The sequence below is a fragment of the Mustela erminea genome, chromosome 6 (genome assembly GCF_009829155.1).
Source record: "Mustela erminea isolate mMusErm1 chromosome 6, mMusErm1.Pri, whole genome shotgun sequence".
Classification (NCBI taxonomy): domain Eukaryota; kingdom Metazoa; phylum Chordata; class Mammalia; order Carnivora; family Mustelidae; genus Mustela; species Mustela erminea.
Genome location: NC_045619.1, coordinates 94,238,480 through 94,248,057, shown reverse-complemented (window position 1 = coordinate 94,248,057; position 9,578 = coordinate 94,238,480). Strand labels below are relative to the sequence as shown.

Genomic DNA, 9,578 nt, shown 5'->3' with positions numbered 1-9,578 from the left:
CATTTTATCAGAAATTAATAAAGGCCATTTTATCAGGCTCATTCTTCTTTAGTGCTATATTTATCACACAAGGGAAAATTACTTTATTACATGGGTAGCAATACATTTATGACAAAGCACTTGAAAAATAAGTCTGATGCTCATTCTGAAATTCCATTTCTAAGTATTCATAAGCCATGCAGCCATCAGAAATCATTTTTTTTTAACTACCACATGTTTGGGGTGCGTGGGTGGTTCAGTGGGTTAAAGCCTCTGCCTTCGGCTCAGATCATGATCCCAGGATCCTGGGATCGAGCCCCGCGTCAGGCTCTCGGCTCCCCGGGGAGCCTCCTTCCTCCCCTCTCTCTCTCTCTGCCTGCCTCTCTGCCTACTTGTGACTTCTCTCTGTGTGTCAAATAAATAAAATCTTTAAAAAAAAAAAAAACTACCACATGTTTTTAAGTGCTTTGTTCTTAAATAAAAGGACTTGGCAGGTGTATGTATTACAGTTTATTTTTTTAAGAGTATTTGAGAGGTTTTATTTTTACATATATTTATTTACAAATATATTTACTTATAAACCAAAACACGGGAACACATGGAGTACTAAATATTTCTTTTTTTATTTGAATGTTTGTTTTTTTATTTTGTTTTATTTTTTCAGTGTTCCAAGATTCATTGTTTATGCACCACACCCAGTGCTCCATGCAATATGTGCCCTCCTTAATACCCACCACCAGGCTCACCCAACCTCCCACCCCCCTCCCCACCAAAACCCTAAGTTTGTTTCTCAGAGTCCACAGTCTCTCAAGCTTCATCTCCCCCTCCGATTTCCACCAAATCACTTTTCCTTTCCTTCTCCGAATATCTTCCATGTTATTCCTTATGCTCTACAAATAAGTGAAACCGTATGATAATTACTTTATCTACTTGACTTATTTCACTTGGCATAATCTCCTCTAGACCTGCCCATGTTGATACAAAAGTTGGGTATTCATCCTTTCTGATGGAGGCATAATATTCCATTGTATATATGAACCATAGCTTCTTTATCCATTCCTCTGTTGAAGGGCGTCTTTGCTCTTTCCACAGTTTGGCAATTATGGCCATTCTTGCTATGAACGTTGGGGTTCATATGGCCCTTCTTTTCACTACATCTGTATCTTGGGGTAAATACCAGTAGTGCAATGGCAGGGTCATAGGGTAGCTCTATTTTTAATTTTTTGAGAAATCTCCATACTGTTTTCCAAAGTGGCTGCACCAACTTGCATTCCCACTAGCAGTTTAAGAGGGTTCCCCTTTCTCCACATCCTCTCCAACACTTGTTGCTTACTGTCTTACTAATTTTGGCCATTCTAACTGGTGTAAGGTGGTATCTCAATATGGTTTTGATTTTAATTTCTCTGATAGCTAATGATGATGAACATTTTAGACTGTTGATACATGGTGTATGTTAAATCATAAAAGAAATTCAATGTGATGGCCATTCCAAATCTAAGTAGTTAGGCAAGAGAAAAGGTTCTTTCTAAATTATTCAGTAATTTCACATAGGCAGATAATTTCAAGGAAGGAGGGAAAATGCCACTTTCACATTTAGAAGATCAGTGGTAAATAGCTGGTCTTGTTAACCTAAATGTTACTGGCTTACCTCATCATCCAGTTCAGAATACCAGAGTTCTGCAGATTATCCTCTCCATCCCAACCCCAGGCCAAACAAGTACTTCTGGGAGGATCTTGATGGGGCAGAGACTGCCCACCAAAATCCATTCTCCCATTTCAAGATATAAAATTGTAACTAGGAAGCAGCTACCCACCCAGGGAAAAACCATCTCTCTCTCCTTTGGCCGTTAGGTAGTGTTGAAAGATAAACTAGGGCAAATTTTTGAAACTTTTAAGTTTATTTGAGTAAAAATAGATTCCAAAAGGGCAGTGCCAAAAACAGAGTGGTTAGGAGCACTCCACCCACAAGAGCGAGAGGAAAGACTTTTAGAGAGAAAAGGTGGAAGCAACAAGGGTATTATTTGATTTGCTAAAGCTAAAGCATTCTCCTTCTTTGGAAAAGCCTTGTTAGCTGTTTCTGTGATTTGTTGTGCTTAGGTTTTTTTCTCTTAACCTTGAAGAGTTTACAGGCTTAGGTTCTGGAATATGTATGTAAGCTGTTCAAGTATTAGAACCACCACAGTCTAACTGCCTCCTTGTTTAATTAATTTAGCAGTAGAGACACATAACTCATTCTCACTGTGAAGTGGCAATGCAAGTGATGTATGCCACATCCAGACCAAGGCTTTTAAGAAGGAGGCCTTTCTCCTCCATGCTTTCTTTTTCCCACACACCAGCTTTTGTCCCCCACACCCTCACACTCTGGCTCCACACTACCACCCCCCGTGAACCCCGCTACTTCTTCAGCTGGGGCCCTTGAAGTATAGAATTTCTCCAAGCTTTGTGGTGAAGTGGATGAGAGTATCCCTCCTCATTTTGGGAGTAAAGTCATTTGGCTTCAAGCAACTGAAAGAAAGAGGAAACACAATTAGAGGTGGCTTGAGCCATAAAAAGCATTTACTTATGTCACTTGACAAGAAGTCTAGAGGTAGACTAGAGTTCCAGATTTGGTGCAGCATCTCCACAACACCAACAAACATCTAATTTCTTTCCATCTAAGCTTTGCCATTCCTGTTTGTCAGCTTTTCATTCTTAGGCATGTCACCCCCGATCACAAGAAAACTGCCATGGATCCAAGCAACTCCTCACAAAACATTAACTGACAAAAAGGTCGGAGAGTTTTCCTCAGAAGCCCATCTGCAGATTTCTCCTTGCAAAGCATCGAACAGAACTCCCCACATATTGGGTCACACTGGCTCTGGGGAGCACTGGGGAAGGGAAACTCTGTCCAAAGGAGTAAGAGTACCATCAATAACTAAAATCATTCATGATTTTAGCCCCTATAGCTGAGACTCCCAAAAAATAAGATTGTTTGTTGCAAAAAAGAAGGGATGAAAGAACGACTCACGATTGGCTACCATAGATTCCAATACCACAGAACTGCCTTCTTCTCACGGAAAATGTAGTCCAAGGCTTCTCTTCTTTTATGACCCAGACATAAGTCCATAGAGGACTGGCCAGGGACAAGACTAAGTGGCAGGAATCCCTGGGTGGCTCAGTTGGTTAAGCATCCGGACTCCTGATTTGGACTCAGTTCATGATCTCCGTGCTGGGCAAGGAAACTCCTTAAGATTCTCTCTCTCCATCTCCCTCTGCCCCTGGACTCCCTCATTCCAACCCTTCCCCTTTCCTCTCTCTCTCTATCTCAAAAAAAAGAAGAAGAAGAAGAAGAAGAAGAAAGAAAGAAAGAAAGAAAGGGAAAAAAGTAAGAAAGAAAGAAAGACTAAGTGGCAGACATCTGCCCCCCCCTTTGTCACACACACACACACACACACACAAACTTGCTATGACTATGGTTTTGATTTTGGTGATGGGTCAACATTTATCAAGCCTGCATCTCTCTCTTAATATAAGAGTTCATCTAATGGTAATCAAAAGGCTTCCTTGCTGCAATGTCCGCCAGTGTGAGATGAGCTCACCATACATATGCATATTATATCATTGTTTGGGCTCACATCACCGATTACCAGCCCAATCCTCCCACTTCATTTGCCTTGGCAGAGTGGGTCTGATCAGACATCAAATCAACGAGCACACCATTTTTCATACATAGTCAACTCTGGTCAGAATGTCTTAGAAAAAAATCTGATGCTAAGATTCCATATTCCAAAAAAGAAAATATGGCTGGTGTTCAAGTCACATTAACAACAAACCAACAAACACTAATAATGACAACAAATCAATATTAACTGCATTTAATTGTGAGAAAAATCAAAAATTGCCATAGGGAGCACACTACTTGTCAGGAATGGTATATGTTAATAATTCCAAGAGCAAAATTCATGCACAACTTCAAAGAGTATCTTTTCCCAGTGGAAACGAAATCAATCACAGAAAAGGAAATGCAACAGAACAGAATGAATTTTTTTAGGCTCTTAATATTTTCCTTCTCCCTATCTAAATGATTCCCAAAATGATGGTCTCTGGCTGATAAAAGATTCCAGAACAAACCTAGATGAGGCATTCTGATTGTCTATACTCCATACCTGGGGCAGTTCACAGTTTTGTGATAAAACAGGCTGTGCCACTGACACCAGGTTTCTGATAGAGTGAATTTATTAAAACATATCATCTACCAAGGTAGTAACAGGTAAGATGTCTCTAGGACTTCAGTTTAGGTCGCTGATTTCTAATCTCCATAAATTTCTCTGGAACTGACTATAAACTAGTTAAATGGTTGGCTGGTGACAAAAAGATGAGGAAAATAACGAATGCATATAAAGCAGCACAAAAGATTTGGAGGGATTTGTATCTGCTCTGTAATTAGGTTGGCGCAAGGGAAATTAAAATTCTTGTTGGCCTTCTCCTTCCCTTCCTCCCTCCCCCCAGGCCTCCTCTTCTTGTATCCAATAAAAGAGCTGTGGAAGCAAACGGGAATGACAGTTGGAAGTCAAAGATACAAAAAGAGAAAGGAAGATGGTGGAGGGGGAATGAAAAGAAAAGACAAAGGGGTGATGGCTCTCCCTGTCGCCCCATCGGGCACAGGACTCTCACACAACCAGAAACTGAATTGTCTGGTAGATTGAAGGATGAAAATAGTTCCAGAGAATTTATTACCTCATGTTACTGTCACTACAGCTTGCACACTGAGGTATCACCATCTGTTTATGCTTCTCCTTTAGACCGGGGGTAGGCAACGCTCCTGCCTCTGTGCCAGCCTTAGGAATGATTTTTACTTTTTCTAACAATTACGTTTTAAACAATTATTTAAATGCCTACATCATGCTCTCAAATTCGCCTCTTGGAAGAGTCTCCCAAGAATCTAAACCTGAAGTGTTTATTCTCTGGCCCTTTAAGGAAAAGCTTCCCGTCCTTGCTGTCCATGAGAACTCTAGGGACACCACTGCTCATTACATTCTTATCTCTTGGATCAAGGAATGTTTGGTGGGTGAATAGGTTAAAGAAAAGTTTTTGTTTTTTTTTTTTAAGATTTTATTTATTTATTTGACAGAGAGAGAGAGCCCAGGAGGGGGAGTGGCAGAGGGAGAGGGAGAAGGAGAAGCAGTCTCCCCCCAAGCAAGGAGCCTGATATGGGGCTCCATCACCAAGACCCCGGGATCATCACCCCACCCGAGCTGAAGGCAGACACCTAATCTGCTGAGCCCCCCGGGCGCCCAGAATTAAACAAAGTTCTAAGGGAGGCCTCATGATGTTCATCGGTGGCCCACAGATCAACAGCTACTTCGTGGCAGAGCTCAAAGTGGAATCTTCACTGCAGGAAAGGATGAGGCGATAAAGCTCTCGACCACCTTTCCGAGGCTTGCTTGCCAGCAAACTGATCACAGCTGTTCAGGATGGACCTCAATGAAGACAGACAAATACATTTAGTTGGAAGTGCCCCCCCCACACACAAAAAAACAATCTTATTCCTAAAGAGAGGGATAGTTTGAGATTCAGCCCCTGGGGAGTGACAAAACTGACATTGTCCGAAACAATTAATGTGTCTGTGGGGGCCTGTTGGGAAGACACTGAAGAACTTCTTTTTCCTATGGGGTTCAAAACCGATCCGTGGGTAGTTTAATGTAGTTTAATGGTGAACTGCGAGAGGACACATTGACGACATAAAAATAAATGTATTTCACTATATATGCTCAGAACTACATCAGAAGGAGAAATAATTTGTTTGGTAGATTTTATGCCCATTTTTAATGTCTCATGTGATAAAAGAGTTTTTGACTCTTTCCTGGGGAGGCTACTCCCTAAACTAATACTTTCTCTTGTCATTCATGTTTGCCAAGGCAATATCTCGAGGTCTAATGGGTTTATTCGCCACTCAACACAGATGCTGAATCGAAACCGTTCTAATAATACCCAAACTGTATTATAATTTTTGCTGTATTTTCAAAAGCTTGGGGATATAAAATCTTGACATGTCTATTTTTAAAAATACTGATGCTTTCTTCGGAATGTGGGAGCAAGGAGTCAATGAATTGGGTAAAACTGAACACTTTGACCTGTCATCTGGGCAGTTACAATTAGCCTAATGCTATTGCGTAGGTGAATTGTGGCTTTGTGTTATCCAGACGGTGTTAGAGAAAAACCCTTCCTTCCTCTCTCCAGAGTGTTCTTTTGAAAGTCTTGCTGCTCTAGTTAGTTCAATGCTATTTATTTTCACTTGTGTTCATTACTTTAGTTCTCAAGAGTAATGTTCAATGTTTAGCAACAATAAATTTTATTTCCCACGTGTCAGTCTGGTTACAAAGCTGATACAAATCCCTCTAAATCTTTTGTGCCGCCTAGTATGCATGCATTATTTTCCTCATCTTTTTGTCACCAGCCAACCATTTAACTAGTTTACAGTCAGTTCCAAAGTCATTTATGTAGATTAGGAACCAAGGGTAGTCCAGAGCCTTCCAGGCGTCTCACCTGGCCCTCACTGCACTGCATGGGGTTCTCTCTCTATCAAATCAACCCCTCCTACACTCTGTGTTGAACTGTGGCATTGGCTTTATTTAACCTCCAATTTCAGAACACAAACTCTCTGCTCATAACCAATCAACCAACAATTATTTCTAATCATGTAATGCTCTCCTAAGGAGTTGGATAGATAGATAGATAGATAGATAGATAGATAGATAGATAATAGATAGATGATAACACTGACAAAAAGGCAATATTAAACAAGGGAGTTTTTTTCAGAGTAATTGATTTAAACTTGGCTAAGGAGTCTAGTAAATCTTGTCTTTTCAAAAGTGAGTCCTTAAAGGGTAAAAGGAATAAAATAATCTCCAGCTAAAATGCTTCCATTTTCATTTATGTAATGATTGGCCAACGACAGCTTATGCTAAAATAATGTTTACTCTTTAAATTTAAGTTTAATAAATGGTGACTCTTAAAGCCATATTAGATGTCTTGTAACTATTACTCCAATATAACAAAAGTCCTTTGTCCATGTAGGTTATATTAAAAAGAGGCAATGTCATTTTCTCTAAGGTTAAAGCAATCAACAAATGTTTATTGAGTGCCACTCTTTACTCAGTTTTGTGTTGAGAGCTATAGAGCATGTCATAATCAGCTCCAAAGAAGTGATGATTGTAGACCCCTTGAAACAAAGATGTCAAGACCAAGGAGAAGGCCATATCCAGAAAACATGAAGGAAAAGAGATGCAAATCAATACATCCTTTCTCTATCCTTTTGTCTGTATCTCTTCTCCCCATCACCAGGACACTCAAGCTTGATCCATTAAGACATGGGTGCCATTAAAGATTTTAGATCAGGGGGGGAATGAGGCCATAGACCTCAGAGCAACCGACATTTCTTATAAACAAGACTTCAGGACACTGTTTACAAAGTTCTGCCCAAATTCTAGAAGTCTCTAAGGAAATAATTCACACATACAAAAAAAAAACCCTGCCCTCAGATGACTTTGCATCTAGACCATGTTCAGCAGGTCCAGGCTTTATTTATGCCTTTTTTTATTACATTATTAAGAAAACAACCTCTGAGAAGCAACGAATTTATAAATTGTGTCCTTTCAGAAATTTGTTCATGAGAGACTGAGTCGAAACAAAGATCTTAAGGTTGTCCAACTCAAATGAACTAGACAAGATAATCAAGACCTTCACCAAACACAAATAAAAATTCACCCAAACAGAATTCCATGTTCGACAGATAAAACCTACAGACAGCACACTAAGTTTTCATATTGAAGCAATTAGGATCTTCCAGAATGTTATTACATTTGACCAGCTAGTCATTGGTTAATACGTCATTTTTTTTAACTCTATTATTATTTTACCATGTCATCAGGTTTAAAAATATATATATCTAAGGATCATGGTTTCCACTGTGGATTAGTAATTAATCTGTTCCTCCTGGAGCTGATTTTCCACACCTCTTTTTTTACCATAAGCTTCTTTCAAAATTATTTTAATCTTTTGGGTGATTGTAAATGAACAATAGCCCAACCTTCATTAGTAAACACAGTACAATTCTCTAACCTGGTTTTCCTGCCTCTTCATTAGGGATAGCTCAGGGGCAGTGCCAGGAGGATGTGCGTAATCTTTCTTCAGGTTCTCTGCTTTGATGGTGACTAGAAGCAGGCAAACTCCCTTGGCTAGTTTGCATGTTAAAGGTACTTCTGGCAGGTGTCTGGTTGAAGATCTAAAAGCTCCTCTCCTGTGTAAGCAAGGGCAAACTCTCTTCAGTGACATGAATTGACAATAAGAAGCATATTTAACAAACTTCAATAACCCTTTGTAATTCTTTTTTTTAGGCCATAAAACCTACATTAGAGAAAGTTTGCACCTAATGTTTTCTATTGTGTCATTCTGCCCTACGTCCCCTAGCCACCAACAGCATAAAGCCTTTAAAGATGGTTCTTAATTTGAGCAAACCAGGGCAGAAATCTCCAAGTCTGGCTTTTTAATTATTTTTTAAATATTTTTCAATTTCTGAATTTGCTTGCATATCACTCACTTATTTTCTATACAGAGCAGAAGTGCTTGAATTATGCATAAAACCTTTAAAAGGCATTTCTCAGATAAGGCACTTTGTATTATTAAGCATTGTGAAATTATTATTGCACATCCCTTTTATTATGTAGCTCATTTTAAATGGGCCAGAATATTTTAATCATCCAAGAAAAGCCATAGTTTATAGCTTAAAATTGAAAATATATCTGCACATTTTTTCCATAAAATATGCATGCATGATTTTCAGCTCCATTTAACTAATGTGTTTTGGAAATATGTTACAATAGTAAATGCAACAAATCTCAGTCAAGGAAAAAAGTAACATAAAAAGTTTGATTAATAGCAACACTTTTTTTCAACTTACAGAAGTCCATATTTTGAAATATGAATCATTTTACATAGATAACCTCTGTATTTCCATGCCGTTTATCTAAACTGAAGTATATTACAACTCTGGGTGCAGAATTGCAAATTATATCAAAGAAACAACTGTCAAAACAACATAAATTACCCAGAATGCATTTCCAAAGAAAACATTGCCACTGTTAAAGAATTAAAGACTACTCCAAAAAAATCAGATAACGCCCACAACATGGATGTATGTAAGTTCAGGAATGTAATAATTTGCAATCATATTATTGGAAATTATTTCTTAATTGAACTAGTAATGTGAAACTCAAAATCATTAGATGGTTTGGATTGATGATCTTCATAATCAACTCCTGGTAAGCATATAAAACATGCATGGCCCTGTACGTCTGACAGTCATTTCCTTGATGGTATCAATTTTTGCAGATGTACCTTCACAGTAAAACTCAGCCAGTCTTTAAAATGTGTATTAGAAATTGTGGATGAAAGCACATTTCTGTAAGGCAAAATTGGTTTGTGGTTTCTACTATAAGAACGAGAATTACCATGCAGGGTATAGGAAGCCTAATTGTAAGGTTTGCATGGTTGGGTAGTAGCTAGAGTTTTCAGCTCAACCACACACGTCATGAATAACAATACATTGAATTTACATAGCA

General features: G+C 38.8%; 1 long non-coding RNA gene across 2 annotated transcripts in view; it reads right to left on the bottom strand.

The window, feature by feature from the left end:
- Positions 1 to 1,672: 1,672 nt before the first annotated feature.
- Positions 1,673 to 9,578, bottom strand: part of LOC116594000 — a 34,295-nt gene continuing 26,389 nt past the window's right edge. The window contains exons 4-5 of one of the 2 annotated variants that reach the window (XR_004287026.1): positions 8,080 to 8,257; positions 1,673 to 2,484 (exon numbers count right to left, since the gene is read on the bottom strand). This is a non-coding gene — a long non-coding RNA (uncharacterized LOC116594000). Of the gene's footprint in view, positions 2,485 to 5,213; positions 5,439 to 8,079; positions 8,258 to 9,578 lie in introns of those variants that run through there. The other variant, XR_004287027.1, reaches the window with a different exon arrangement.